This window comes from Nerophis ophidion, linkage group LG26 (assembly GCF_033978795.1).
Source record: "Nerophis ophidion isolate RoL-2023_Sa linkage group LG26, RoL_Noph_v1.0, whole genome shotgun sequence".
Lineage (NCBI taxonomy): Eukaryota > Metazoa > Chordata > Actinopteri > Syngnathiformes > Syngnathidae > Nerophis > Nerophis ophidion.
In genome coordinates, this window is record NC_084636.1 from 15,473,001 (window position 1) to 15,489,516 (window position 16,516).

Genomic DNA, 16,516 nt, shown 5'->3' on the forward strand with positions numbered 1-16,516 from the left:
CATTTCCATTTGAGTTGGGAAATTATGTTAGATGTAAATATAAACGGAATACAATGATTTGCAAATCCTTTTCAACCCATATTCAATTGAATGCACTACAAAGACAAGATATTTGATGTTCAAACTCATAAACTTTATTTTTTTTTGCAAATAATAATTAACTTAGAATTTCATGGCTGCAACACGTGCCAACGTAGTTGGGAAATGGCATGTTCACCATTGTGTTACATCACCTTTTCTTTTAACAACACTCAATAAACGTTTGGGAACTGAAGAAACTAATTTCTGAAGCTTTGAAAGTGAAGCTTCAGTCGTTCAACAGTGCGCGGTCTCCGCTGTCGTATTTTACACTTCATAATGCGCCACACATTTTTGATGGGAGACGGGTATGGACTACAGGCGGGCCAGGAAAGTACCCGCACTCTTTTTTTTTACGAAGCCACGCTGTTGTAACTTGTGCTGAATGTGGCTTGGCATTGTCTTGCTGAAATAAGCAGGGGCGTCCATGGAAAAAGACGGCGCTTAGATGGCAGCATATGTTTTTCCAAAACCTATATATACTTTTTAGCATTAATGGTGCCTTCACAGATGTGTAAGTTACCCATGCCTTGGGCACTAATGCACCCCCATACTGTTACACATGCTGGCTTTTGAACTTTGCGTCGATAACAGTCCGAATCGTTCACTTCCCCTTTGGTCCAGATAACACAAAAACAATTTGAAATGTGGACTCGTCAGACCACAGAACACTTTTCCACTTTGCATCAGTCCATCTTAGTTTGTAGTAAAGCGACAATGTTCATTGGGGACGGCGTGGCGCAGGTTGGGAGAGTGGCCGTGCCAGCAACCTGAGGGTTCCTGGTTCGATCCCCACCTTCTACTAACCTAGTCACGTCCGTCGTTTCCTTGGTTAGAGTGTCCGCCCTGAGATCTGTAGGTTGTGAGTTCAAACCCCGACCGAGTCATACCAAAGACTATAAAAATGGGACCCATTACCTCCCTGCTTGGCACTCAGCATCAAGGGTTAGAATTGGGGGGTTAAATCACCAAAAATGATTCCCGTGCATGGCCACCGCTGCTGCTCACTGCTCCCCTCATCACCCAGAGGGTGATCAAGGGTGATGGGTCAAATGCAAACAAATAATTTCGCCACACCTAGTGGGTGTGTGACAATCATTGGTACTTTAACATTATGTGACAGATTCATGTCGTGTGTGTTCCATGGACCACCAAATAGGGACATTACTGCGAGCAGGTTTAGACTTTTCTTTATTGTTTCAATAAAGCTGCGTCTTCTTGCTTCGGATTGCTTTTCAGCTCCACCTCGCTCCAATCGCTTCCCCGTTTGCTGACGACTTTTAGCTGTGTGTGTACACAGAGCTCATATTCATAACAGCCCGTGACGTCACGCGTACACGTCATCATTACGCGACGTTTTTAAGAAAAAAGTCCCGGGAAATTTAAAATTGCAATTTAGTAAACTAAAAAGGTCGTATTGGCATGGGTTGCAATGTTAATATTTCATCATTGATATATAAACTATCAGACTGCGTGGTCGGTAGTAGTGGGTTTCAGTAGGCCTTTAAATGAGCTCAAATATAACTATAAATGAGGCGTAATGATGCCATATGTACATACAGATAGTTTAAATAACCTGATTAGCACTCCAACAAGTCAATGACATGAACAAAACGCACATTTGTGCTTGTATGCACAGTATAAAATATTTGGTGGACAAAATGAGTCAAAGAAAGAGTGGAAGAGTTAACATGTAAACAAACTGTTGCGTCACAGTCCACACTATGGTGAGTTTATGAACCGCCAAAATTAGCAGGACAAAACAATGTTCACCAAAGACTCTCATCAGTGAAGCAGACACACAAACGTATTATACAGTGGGCTTTCCAACAATTTGGAAGGTTTGTGTCTTGTTTGTCCTCAAACAAAAACCATACTAAAACAAACAAACTAAAACACATTTCCTCCTATCTTTTTCCATTTTCAATCCTTTTTTAAAAATGCTCCAGGGAGCCACTAGGGCGGCACTAAAGAGCTGCATGTAACTCGAGAGCCGCTGGTTTTGCAGGACTCGCAATTCAAAAATGATTTCATGGTTGGAAAGAGGGGATAGTGGGAGGGGGATAACATACCCACAGGACTATCTGTGTTGTTGTACATGTGCATGTTTAGCCTTCTACAAATGGGTATGGGCAAGACATTTACTAATGAACACCTGTTGTGGACACATTAAAATGTGACCGTTTTTGTAGGATATTATTTTAATAGTCACAACTTTGTATCATATGCAATGCCAAGATACACTATATTGCCAAAAGTATTTGACCACCCATCCAAATGATCCAAATCAGGTGTCTTAATCACTTGGCTCGGCCACAGGTGTTTGAAATCAAGTACGCAGAGAGCTTCATGGAATGGGTTTCTATGGCCGAGCACCTGCATCTAAGCCATACATAACCAAGTCCAATGCAAAGCGTGGTGTAAAGCAGGTCGCTACTGGACTCGAGAGCATCGGAGACGTTCTCTGGAGTGAGGAATCACACTTTTCCATTTGGAAATCTGATGGATGAGTCTGGGTTTGGAGATTGCCAGGAGAACGGTACATTTCGGACTGCATTGTGCCGAGTGCAAAATTTGGTGGCGGAGGAATTATAGTGTGGGGTTGTTTTTCAGGAGTTAGGCTTGGCCCCCTAGTTCCAGCGAAAGGAACTTTGAATGCTCCAGGATAGCAAAACATTTTCGACAATTCCATGCTCCCAAACTTGTGGGAACAGTTTTGAGCGGGCCCCTTCCTCTTCCAACATGACTGTGCACCAGTGCACAAAACAAGACATGGATGACAGAGTCTGGTGTGGATGAACTTGACTGGCCTGCACAGAGTCCTGACCTGTCCCCTCCAAGGTTTCTCATTGTCATCCCATTTGGTTGAGTTTTTTCTTGCCCTGATGTGGGATCTGAGCCGAGGATGTCGTTGTGGCTTGTGCAGCCCTTTGAGACACTCGTGATTTAGGGCTATATAAGTAAACACTGATTAATTGATTGATTTATAAGAGGAATAATGATAGTTACAGAGGATCGGGGCATTCAGTTAGGAAGGAGGACTAATCATCCTGTAGTTAAAATAATTACTGTAACTCACCAAGCACAGGAACAAACACCAAAGCAAAGACCTTTTGAAATAGCTCCTTCGTTGCAAAATACGTGGAATTGAAAACATCAGCTAATAAACTAAGACATATATCCTTAAGTCATGGGTGTCAAATTCTGGCCCGCGGGCCAAATCTGGCCCGCCGGGTAATTTAATTTGGCCCATGAGGCAATATCAAATTAGCATTAGAGCTAGCCTTAGAGCTGGCCCGCCGGTGTTATACAGCGTCGGTGCTGCTGTAACACCGCATTGACCGCTAATACTCATTCTTGCCAACCCTCCTAATTTTCCCGGTAGACTCCCGAAGTTCAGTGCCCCTCCCGAAAATCTCCCGGGGCAACCATTCTCCCGAATTTCTACCGATTTCCACCTGGACAACTATATTGGGGGCGTGCATTTAAGGCACTGCCTTTAGCGTTCTCTACAACCTGTCGTCACGTCCGCTTTTCCTCCATATTAACAGCGTGTCACATAATATTTGTGGCTTTTACACACACACACACACACACACACACACACACACACACACACACACACACACACACACACACACACACACACACACACACACACACACACACACACACAAGTGAATGCCATGCAAACTTGGTCAACAGCCATACAGGTCACACTGAGGGTGGCTGTATAAACAACATTAGCACTGTTACAAATATGCGCCATACTGTGAACCCACACCAAACAAGAATGACAAACACATTTCGGGTGAACATCCGCACCGTAACACAACAGAACAAATACCCAGAACCCCTTGCAGCACTAACTCTTTCGGGAAACTTCCAGCAAACTGTCCAATAATTAACGTTTTATTCCTGCATTTTCTCTTGCTACTTCAAGGCTTGAATGTTTGGTTCATTCATTATTGTTATTTTATTTTCAAATTTATTATTAGCCTGTGGAAAAAATTCAATATTTACCTCAGAAGATTGCAAATAGAAAAAAAGGCATAACATTTTTATTTACATTTTATTTGATATGCCATTGATATTCTTTTAGTTATTATTATTATCATTTGAAACTGGATTTTGCATGTCACTAAAGTTATATAAGCCTTGCTTGTTCAATATTTAATGCAAAACGTGTTTGGGTCCCTATTAAAAGGTTAATTTGTTCAACCTTGGCCCGCGGCTTTGTTCAGTTTTAAATTTTGGCCCACTCTGTATTTGAGTTTGACACCCCTGCCTTAAGTGTTTAACTTGCAACTCTATTTCTTGTTGTGCTCGTAGAATTATCTGCCGAGTCTGACCGGACTTGTAAAAGCAGACGGTAAAGAAACGTACAACAGTCCTATTTTCATAAGTGAGACCTCAACTTGAATCGGCAATTTCACGGATAACACTCCTTGTGAGTTTAGCCAACAGTTTCACGGTCTGTGCGCAAGGCTGTTACTGAAAGTGGAATGTCTTGTTACTTGTTTTTTTTTTTCTTTAATAAACAGCTGTGTATCTTGGAAAATGGAGTTCAAAAGAACACCCTGGTTGTTTGTCATTTTAAGAGGAAAGGCAATGAAACATTTTGTATTGCTTTCCTTCTTGGAAAGAGACATACCAGGGAAAAAAAACATTGCCGTAAAAAAAAATTACTCCAATTTCCTCCTAAGTGTCGGAAGTGGTTCATTCTTTAAATGATGTTTGCTCTTGTGGTTCCTATAGCTCATTTTAAATAGTAAATGGTTTGAATTCATATTGCACTTTACTATACCTGGAATGATATCCAAAGGAATTTACATTTTACATCCCATTCACACACACAACACAAGGCGCTTACCTCGACCAACGGCAAGGGTCACCAACCTTTTTGAAACCAAAAGCTACTTCTTGGGTACTGATTAATGCAAAGGGCTACCAGCTTGATACACACTTAAATAAATTGCCAGAAATAGCCAATCTCCTCAATTTACCTTAAATAAATACATCTTTATGTATATAAACAATGGGTATTTCTGTCTGTCATTCCGTCGTACATTTTTTTTTTCCTTTTACGGAAGGTTTTTTGTAGAGAATAAATGATAAAAAAAACAACACTTAATTGAACGGTTTAAAAGAGGAGAAAACAGGAAAAAAATTAAAAATAAAATTTTCAAACAGTTTATCTTCAATTTCGACTCTTTAAAATTCAAAATCCAACCGAAAAAAGAAGAGAAAAACTAGGTAATTCGAATCTTTTTGAAAAACTTAAAAAAAGAATTTATGGATTACCATTAGTAATTTTTCCTGATTAAGATTCATTTTATAATTTTGATGACATGTTTTAAATAGGTTAAAATCCAATCTGCACTTTGTTATCATATATAACAAATTGGACCAAGCTATATTTCTAACAAAGACAAATCATTATTTCTTCTAGATTTTCCAGAAAACAAAAATGTTAAAAGAAATTCAAAATACTTTGAAATAAGATTTAAATTTGATTCTAGAGATTTTCTAGATTTGCCGAAATCTATATTTTTTTATTTTAATCATAATACGTTTGAGGAAATATTTCACAAATATTCTTCGTCCAAAAAACAGAAGTAAAATGAAGAATTAAATCTAAATGTATTTATTATTCTTTACAATAAAAAAGTAAATTTACATAAACATTTAACATTTAACATTTAAATTGTCAGAAAAGAAGAGGAAGGAATTTAAAAGGTAAAAAGGTATATTTGTTTAAAAATCCTAAAATAATTTTTAAAGTTGTATTTTTTTCTCTAAAATTGTCTTTCTGAAAGTTATAAGCAAAGTGAAAAAATGAATGAATTTATTTAAACAAGTGAAGACCAAGTCTTTAAAATATTTTCTTGGATTTTCAAATTCTATTTGAGTTGTTTCTCTCTTAGAATCAAAAATGTCGAGCAAAGCGGGACCAGCTTGCTAGTAAATAAATAAAATTTAAAAAATAGAGGCAGCTCACTGGTAAGTGCTTCTATTTGAGCTTTGATTGATTGATTGATTGATACTTTTATTAGTAGATTGCACAGTTCAGTACATTTTCCGTAAAACTGACCACTAAATGGTAACATCCGAATAAGTTTTTCAACTTGTTTAAGTCCACGTTAATCAATTCATGGCTATTTTTAGAACAGACCAGCGGGAGACTCATCTGGTCCTTACGGGCTACCTGGTGCCCGTGGGCACCGCGTTGGTGACCCCTGTTGTACGGTATACCGGTATTAGTATAGTACCACGATACCAATGAATTGTACTCGGTATTCACATCGTCACGTCGTGTCATAGCTGGTTTAACAGCAGAGGAGCATGTTCGGCAGCGCACAATCACGGAGTACTTACAAGCAGACACAGTAGTTCGACAGAAAAGGCAGAACGGATGCATTTTGGCTTAAAAAATAACAATAAGGGTAAGGCTATAACACTGAAACGCTTTACGACATGGCTCGCGAGCTTACGGCTAACGTCCAGCCACAGTCAGCAGTGTTTTAGCTACTTCTAAATCACTAATCCTAGTCTCCATTGCGACAAATAAAGTAAGTTTCTTACAAGTATCATCCCTGCAGGACGAAGAAAAGCTAAACATGCTTCACTCCACACTGTAGCTCACCGGCGTCAAAATGTAAACAAACGCCATGGATGGAACTACACCTAACAACCACTGTAATGATACCAAATACAGGATCGTTTCTAGTCAATACTACTATGATTACGTGGATATTTTTTGGCGTCACAACATCTTTCGTTTAAAAAAAAATGTATATTATGTTTATAAACACAGGAAAATATATGGGGACTTTGAATATGACCAATGGATGATCCTATAACGACTTGGTATCGGATTGATACCCAAATTTGTGGTATCATCCAAAACTAATGTAAAGTATCAAACAAAAAAGAATAAGTGATTATTGCACTTTAACAGAAGTGTAGATAGAACATTTAAAATGAGAAAGTAAGCAGATATTACTAGTAAATAAAAGAGTAGTTTAATCATTAATTTTCTACCACTTGTCCTTAATAATTTTGACAAAATAATAGAATGATAAATGACACAATATGTTACTGCATATGTCAGCAGACTAAATTAGGAGCCTTTTTTTGCTTACTTACTAATAAAAGACAAGTTGTCTTGTATGTCCACTATTTTATTTAAGGACAATCTTGCAATTACAAAGATATGTTTAATGTAAACCATGATTTTTTTGTTAAAATAAAGCCTTTATTTGCAATTTTTTGGTGGTCCCCTTTATTTAGAAAAGTATCGAAAAGTATCAAAATAATTTTGGTACCCGTACCAAAATATTGGTATCGAGACAACACTAACCTCGACTCATTAGGAGAAGTTAGAGGTTCTGCGTTTTAGATTTAGACTTTGACAAACTTTAATGATCCACAAGGGAAATTGTTCCACACAGTAGCTCAGTTACAAAGGATGGAAAGGGTAAGGATGAAAAGGACGAGGGTACGAAAAGAGGGTGAAAACAAAAGGTCTAAAGTAGACTAAAAATTGACCATAGCAGCAATATAAAATATAAAACCTATGTAATATATACATATTATATATACAGTATATAATATATACTGATGTATTATAATTTATTATTACATAATATATACAATATATAACAAATCCCAAGTACAATATTACCAGCATAAAAATATACATTATAAACAAAGAGCTGTAGCTAACAGAGAAACGGTCAGGTAATAAATAGACAGATGTCATCTATTGCCCAGGGAAACCTCAGCATGAGCTCTCCAGGCCAGGATTGAACCTGTAACAAGTTGGTTAAAACTGGCCACTCTACCCACTGAGCCATGCCACCATTAACCGTGAATGATGCCACGTGGCTTATTTCCAAGGTGCACCCTGGGAAACACACTCAAAATGCAATTGGAAATTACATGAAATTAAACTCAATTGAACTTAACATGAAGAAAGAAGCGATGACAGGCAAGTGACAGTCGACAGAGAGCACTTTAACGTTTGACAGCTCATGACATGACAGGCTGACATGTCAGCTTGTCCTCAGAGCCTCCAGATTGCACCGAAACTGCATGTGGAGTCTGACTTTATGATTGCAAGGCCTCGGGGAAGACAAAATCTGAACATTTAAAATGCGAAATAAAATTCTCTCTAAAGTCGATTGCTAAAAGAACTTCCTTTAATAGTCTTTTTACATGTCTTTTTTTTTTCCAAGAGCTCTTTAATGTTTGAAAGAGACTTCTAAGGGAGTCTATTTCTATCCCAGACGTAAGTAAGTGCTTGTGAAAACAGTGAATGTCTGCAGGGGAAAAAAAGAGCTTCATTAGGATGAAGGGGCATGAAAGAAATAAGTCAAAATGACAAAAAAGGCGATAAAGACAGAATATAATGAGGAGAATGAGGACTTTTAGACAGGGTAGAATTCCGCCGACAAGGACACAAGGATATATTTATGCAGTTGTGGCAGGGGAGTATTATTGACTACATTAGGGACGAATTTGAGTTATATTGAACACAATGAAATGCTTATAACAATTTATGCCCAGTAAAATTGGAGTTTAAAGATCCCGTATTACGATAATTTATTTTTACCATTACAAATAAGCAAGGGCCTTCTCTGCTGGCATAACATAAAATCATGATCATAGATGAATAAAACTTAATGTTAATATACTTTTCCTAAAGTATTCATCATATTCTCCTCATGGCTTATTAGGCTCCAGTGTTGCTTGATTTTACGTTAGAGCTTTTATCCAATCAGAATTCAGCTAGCTTGTTGCCAGGGCTGTATGAATTCTGACAGTTGATAGACAGTTGCGATAGCCAATCAGATCACGAGTTGTTGCCATCTAGGTAGACATATGTTAAACGTGACTGAGATTTAACTTTCACTAGTCACTCCCAAGTGAAAATCCAATCACAAGTTGTAATTTGCGAAAAGCAGGAAGCGGCACCACAGCCATACCCGGCCAGCTAAGGAATAATCGGTTCTCACTCTTTTCACAAAGAAAAAGTTAAAATATTTTATCAATGAATTATTCCACGTTGACTATGTTCTTCACACTTATTTAAGTTTGGACAGTACCACCTAAGATATGTTTTAAGTGCTAATGCGAGATCATTAATGTTTAAATGTGCCGAAATATAGCCTGTTTTTTACACTGTAGAGGTGATTCAGAGGTTACTTCAGTAGTGCGTAAGTGGATTTTTGTATAGCATTTCTCCAGCCGCAGTCATGTGGTGACATCAATTATGGTATTTTGAGAGGTATTCATCAAAAGTCGGAGAAAGTTGGACATCACTGAAGGCCTAGGTGGGAAACACCTAAGCCTGCACTGCAAATCCCTCTCAAAGGTCCTCAAACAACAGTTGGCCAAAATCCAGCCTTGATGTTAAAATCTGGACAAAAGTGGTCATCCATCCATTTTTTACTGCTTTTATTTCCTTTGGGGTTGCGGGGAATGCTGGAGCCTATCTCAGCTGCATTCAGGTGGAAGGCGGCGTACACCCTGGACAAGTCGCCACCTCATCGCAGGGCCAACACAGATAGACAGACAACATTCACACTCACATTCACACACTAGGGACAATTTAGTGTTGCCAATCAACCTATTCCAAGGTGCATGTCTTTGGAAGTGGGAGGAAACCGGAGTACCCAGAGGGAACCGACGCAGTCACGGGGAGAACATGCAAACTCCACACAGAAAGATCTAGAGCCCGGGATTGAACCCAGGACAACTTCTGACCTCCGTATTGTGAGGCACATGCCCCTGTTGCACCGTGCGGCCAGTTTAAAGATCCCGTATTACAATATATTTTTTTTATCATTACAAATAAGCAATGGTGTGCCCGAGCCCGGGATTGAACCCAGGACTACTCAGGACCTTCGTATTGTGAGGCACATGCACTAACCCCTGTACCTCCATGCTGCCCCGAGAATGTTTCTTTTGCATGTAAATAAAGCCCTACAAAAAGACTTATTTTTAATAGACAGTGAAAAACGGGCTTGAAGATGGTCTGCATTACTCTAAAGCAGGGGTGTCAAACTCGTTTTTATTGAGGGCTGTCATGAGGGCAGTTCTCCGGATTTTTTTCCTACTCCCCTCTTGTGTCTGCAACCCTGTCATTAGTCCCAGGTGTGCTGCCAGTCATCCGAGCCCACCTGTTGCTAATCAACTACCAGACTTAAACCCTGGATCGCCACTCAGCCGGTGCCAGTTCGTCTGTTGCCTGCGGTAGATTCTCGCCCTGAGCACACTAACTCTGACTTTTGCCCTGAACTTTTTGGAACTCCTGTTTTTGTATTTCCTCAGGTGGAGGACAGACTTTTGACCCGGTTTTCCTGGAGCTGATCTTTCGTTAAACTGATTTATTTTATCCAGTGAATTTTTTCATTATTAAATAGAGATTTGTTACGGATCTGCATTTGGATTCTTGTTTTTTTTTAGAGGCCACAACAAAGGGCCACATGCAGTTATGGTGGCCCTCAGGGGGACACTTTTAACAATGAGTAATATATGAATATACAATTATACATATATACCGTATTTTTCGGAGTATAAGTCGCGTCGGAGTATACGTCAAACCGGCCAAAAATGCATAGTAAAGAAGTTAAAAAAAACATATATACGTTGCACTGGGGTATAAGTCGCATTTTTGGGGGAAATGTATTTGATAAAATCCAACACCAAGAATAGACATTTGAAAGGCAATTTAAAATAAATAAAGAATAGTGAACAACAGACTGAATAAGTGTACGTTATATGACGCATAAATAACCAACTGAGAAGGTGCCTGGTATGTTAAAGGCCTACTGAAATGAGATTTTCTTATATAAACGGGGATAGCAGGTCCACTCTATGTGTCATACTTGATCATTTCGCGATATTGCCATATTTTTGCTGAAAGGATTTAGTAGAGAACATCCACGATAAAGTTCGCAAGTTTTGCTTGCTAACAGAAAAGCACTGCCTCTACCGGAAGTCGCAGTCGAAGACGTCACATGTTGATGGCTCCTCACAGATTCACATTGTTTTTAATGGGAGCCTCCAACAAAAACAGCTATTCGGACCGAGAAAACGACAATTTCCCCAATAATTTGAGCGAGGATGAAAGATTCGTGTTTGAGGATAATGATAGCGACGGACTAGAAAAAAAAAAAAAAAAAAAAAAAGTTTTTAGACACATTTACTAGGATAATTCTGGGAAATCCCTTATCTTTCTATTGTGTTGCTAGTGTTTTAGTGAGTTTAACAGTACCTGATATTCGGAGGTGTGTGTCCACGGGTTTCTTGACGCGCAGTGTCTCAGGGAAGTCGACGGCAGATTTATGGGCGGCACAAGCTCAGCTGATCTCCAGTAAGAAGCAACTTTTTACCACAATTTTTTCACCGAAACCTGCAGGTTGACATTCGGTCGGGATCCATGTTCGCTGTGATCCATAGTAAAGTTTCACCCCCGGGAATTTTAAACAAGGAATCTCTGTGTGTTTGCGTGGCTAAAGGCTAAAGCTTCCCAACTCCATTTTTCTACTTTGACTTCTCCAATATTAATTGAACAAATTGCAAAGGATTCAGCAACACAGATCTCCAAAATACTGTGTATTTATGAGGTTAAAACAGACGACTTTTAGCTGTGTGTGTGTGCAGCGCTCATATTTCCTAACAGCCCGTGACGTCAAGCGTACACGTCATCATTACGCGACGTTTTCAAGAAGAAACTCTCGGGAAATTTAAAATTGCAATTTAGTAAACTAAAAAGGCCGTATTTGCATGTGTTGCAATGTTAATATTCCATCATTGATATATAAACTATCAGACTGTGATGTGGGTAGTAGTGGGTTTCAGTAGGCCTTTAACGTAACATATTATGAGTCATTCAAACAACTATAACATATAGAATATGCTATAAATTTACTAAACAACCTGTCACTCTTAATCGATAAATCCAATGACATCTTATACGTCTAGTCCGGGGGTCGGCAACCCACGGCTCTTTCGCGCCGCTCTAGTGGCTGTCTGGAGCTTTTTCAAAAATGTTTGAAAAATGGAAAAAGATGAGGGGAAAAAACATATTTTTTGTTTTAATATGGTTTCTGTAGGAGGACAAACATGACACAAACCTCCCCAATTGTTATGAAGCACACTGTTTATTAAACATGCTTCACGATTCAATTATTTGGCGAGGGCCGTTTTGTCCTACTAATTTTGCTGGTCCTTGAACTCACCGTGGTTTGTTTACATGTACAACTTTCTCCGACGTGTTTTATGCCACTTCTTTTTCTGTCTCATTTTGTCCACCAAACTTTTAACATTGTGTGTGAATGCACAAAGGTGAGTTTTGTTGACGTTATTGACTTGTGTGGAGTGCTAATCAGACATATTTGGTCCCTGCATGACTGCAAGCTAATCGACGCTAACATGCTATTTAGGCTAGCTATACGTACATATTTCATCATTATGTCTCATTTGTAGCTATATCCATCCATCCATTTTCTGCCGCTTATTCCCGTTCGGGGTCGCGGGGGGCGCTGGCGCCTATCTCAGCTACAATCGGGCGGAAGGCGGGGTACACCCTGGACAAGTCGCCACCTCATCGCAGGGCATTTGTAGCTATATTTGAGCTCATTTAGTTTCCTTTAAGTCCTCTTAATTCAATTTATATCTCATGACACACTATCTGAATGTAATATCGCTTTTAATTTTTTGCGGCTCCAGACGGATTATTTTTTGTCAAAATATGGCTCTTTCAACATTTTGGGTTGCCGACCCCTGGTTTAGTCTATTACCTGAATGAGCTAAATAATATTATTTGATATTTTTTGGTAATGTGTTAATAATCTCACACAAGTCGCTCCTGAGTATAAGTCGCACCCATGCCTGAATTATGAAAAAAAACTGCGATTTATAGTCCGAAAAATACGGTATATAATATGGGTTATGGCAGGGGCCGGCAAACTTTAGCAGACAACGAGCCATTTGAGCCCATTTCTAACCAAAGTAAACCCACCTAGAACTGCAAATTCTATTTGATCCCTAAAATGATAATAACACTACTTTTAGTTACGACTGAGAAAGTATTTTTGCCCTAATTAGCTTTCTGCAGCAGTTCCAAAAATGCTCTTTTTCGGTCATCTCCAGCTCGGTAGTATTTTTCCGCGAATGCTGTGTGTTTGCCCTGGAAATGTATTTCCACATAGCATTTTTTTGTTGTTGTTTGCTGTTTTTTCCCCACATATTAAGCAAACAGGTGAACCACACACATCAACAGTAAATCCAAAATAAAATGTTCATGAAGCATTAAATGTTCTATTTTCATCAGAAATATTTCTCTTTTTGATTTTTCCATTGCTAAATTTCTGGGGGTTGACCACTAAAAGAAATGCAATTGCTTGGCAGCAAAATACGACGCATCGGGGGTGTTATGCACATTTTGATAGACAAAATATTGGAAGATCACAAACTCTCTAAAATAAAAATGACTGCATTAAAATAGACAAACTAAAAAAAAAATAAATAAAATTAAAATTGAATAGCCATTACTTATTGACATTTTTAGAAAGCCAAAGGGAGCCGGAGTGGAGGCTCCAGAGCCGTGGGTTGCAGACCCCTGGGTAAAGGGTTAATGGGGCGGTTTGGCGCGGTTGGAAGAGTGGCCATGCCAGCAACTTGAGGGTTCCTGGTTCAATCCCTAGCTTCTACCAACCTAGTCATGTCTGTTGTGTCCTTGAGCAAGGCACTTCACCCTTGCTCCTGATGGGTCATGGTTAAGGCCTTGCATGGCAGCTCCCACCATCAGTGTCATCAAAGCGCTTAGAGAACCTTTGAGGTAGAAAAGCGCTATTCATGTACAACCCAAATATGTGTATATCCATCCATCCATTTTCTACCGCTTGTTCCCTTTGGAGTCGCGGGGGGGCGCTATTGCCTATCTCAGCTTTAATCGGGCGGAAGGCAGAGTACACACCCTGGACAAGTCGCCAACTCATCACAGGGCCAACACAGATAGACAGACAACATCCACACTCACATTCACACACTAGGGCCAATTTAGTGTTGCCAATCAACGTATTATGTGTATAATATTTTATTATTTTTTATATTTATTTTATTCTATTTTTATTCATAGCTGTATGTAGAAGTGGCTGGTTGCATCGGCTCTGCTACTTTAATGTTTTCATGTCCTTTGTGTTCTTTGATGTATGATGTTTCCCTCTTACACACATGTAAGAGGGATGTGTGCTATGGCTATGAGTTGTTTTTTCCCCTTGGTCCAGGCTGAGACCATTTTTTTTATTTTATTGTATTTTAATCTTTTATTTTTTTCTCACATTCCCTCCCACTTGTTTACCTGTATCTCACCTTTTTTGTAAGGGGCCCCGAAAGTTGGCAGCCCCGTCAGCGATCCTGTTCTGTCTCCTTGTAATGTTTGTCCGATCTTGAATGGGATTGTGCTGAAAATTTTTATTTCCCCTCAGGGATTAATAAAGTATGTCTGATTCTGATAATACATTAATAATATATTTTTTTTTTTACATAAGATGCAAAACAAATATTTTAATTTTACTTTAAAAACTGGCAGCTCAGTCACCAGAATTTTACAGGAAAAGCATTGTTTTTTTACAACCATGTAAAAAAAATGCAATAAATGAAATGGAATGGAAAAACAATATCACTGTTTTTAGCGGTAAAATTCAAGCACCAGAGCTGCCAGTTTGTTTTTTAATCGTAAAAATCTTCTTTTTTTTAATGTATTTTTAAATTGTTTACTGTGTATGGAAAAAAACAGTACCAAATTTGTACCAAGGCCTAACAGATTTTAGGTTTTTCTGAAGAATTTGGACAGAAAAATTATTTGTCCAAATCTAAGTCTAAGGTTTGCCTAACCTTAGACTTAGACAAACGATAAAGTTTGTCCCGGTCTTAATCTAAGTCTAATGTTCAAAATACATTTCAATCAATCAACCAATGACCCCTTTAAAAAGTGCTTTTCGTAAACCCGACTGGGGAAACTAGTACGACATTGTTGTTCTGTACCCCATGATGCAGAGCAAGGAAGGCAACGTGTAGGTAAAAGTCCTATCAGGGAAACAAAAAACTAGGCAAGGCTAAATAAATGTAGTGCAGCATGGAAGTGCACAGAAGACACACACTTGTCAAGGTACAAAGCACAATAATCTAACAAGGAGCAACAGGTGGAACTAAATAAGTTAGACTGCCTATTGGAAAACCGGTGTGCTGGCAGGAAACAAAAAAGAAAGTGAAGGTGCAGCAAAACAAGGAATCCCACAAAGTAGAACCAAAAATAAAAGCAACAGGCAGGTAATTGATATAGAAATAGTGAATAAGCTCAAAACTTTAATGCATGATTCTGACAGAAATGCTGTTTTATGTGTCTGTGACTTTAAAGTCATTGAACTGTGTTCATCCATGCCTGCCTCGAACAGTGTGAGGCTCCCAGGGCCACCGTTGTACACGCTATCCTCTACTTGCAATTACATACAACAAAGTTGTAAAGTAACATTAGGGCAGGGGTCGGCAACCCAAGACGTTGAAAGACCCATGTTGCAAATCTGTCTGGAGGTGCAAAAAATGAAAAGCCATGTATAAATCTTAGAATGAAGGCAACTAATTACGTAAATGTCTGCATTAGCTCTAATAGCCTACTAACAAAATAATTTTAAAAGTCTTATACAAGTGTTGTAATGAAGACAACACATAACTTAAGTGTCTATATTAGCTATAATAGCCTACTATCAAAATAATTATAAATCACAGGCTGAAGCAAATTTTCGTTGACAGAAATGTTGAAATGTAATATTTATTCTACACATTTTTGCAACATTAGAAACCATTAGTAAATCAGAGGCTACTCAGAAGTTGAGATAACTCCTGGAAATGACTGGCTTTTAATGACTAAAGGTATAGATGTGTGTGTGTACTAGTTAAAGGAAGGTTGTCTTCTTTAAAAAATTTTATTACAATATTTGGCAAGCTAGGTAACATTTGCTGTGGTCTGGAACAACATGGCACCCAAACAACTATGAAAAATGCAGCCTCATCACATCCAAAGAATGTGTCATGAGACACGCAAGTATAAATTATATACAAAGAAGATACAAGTAAAGGTAAATAAATGATCTCAAATATACCTACAAATGAGGCATATTGTTGCAATATGTACGTACAGCTAGCTTAAATAGCATGTTAGCAATGGTTAGCTTTCAGTCATGCACTGACACAATATGCTTGATTAGCACTCCAAGAAGTCAATATCATCAGCAAAGTGCACCTTTGTGCATACACACACAGCATAAAACATTTGGTGGACAAAATGAGACAAAGGAGGAGTGGGCAATTTTACATGTAATCAAACTGCTGCGTCACAGTCCACACTATGGTGAGTTCAACAACT

At 38.7% G+C, this 16,516-nt stretch overlaps 1 protein-coding gene across 1 annotated transcript in view; it reads right to left on the reverse strand.

Annotated features, from left to right (window-relative positions):
- Nucleotides 1–16,516, reverse strand: part of ncanb (neurocan b) — a 470,747-nt gene that overhangs the window by 90,342 nt on the left and 363,889 nt on the right.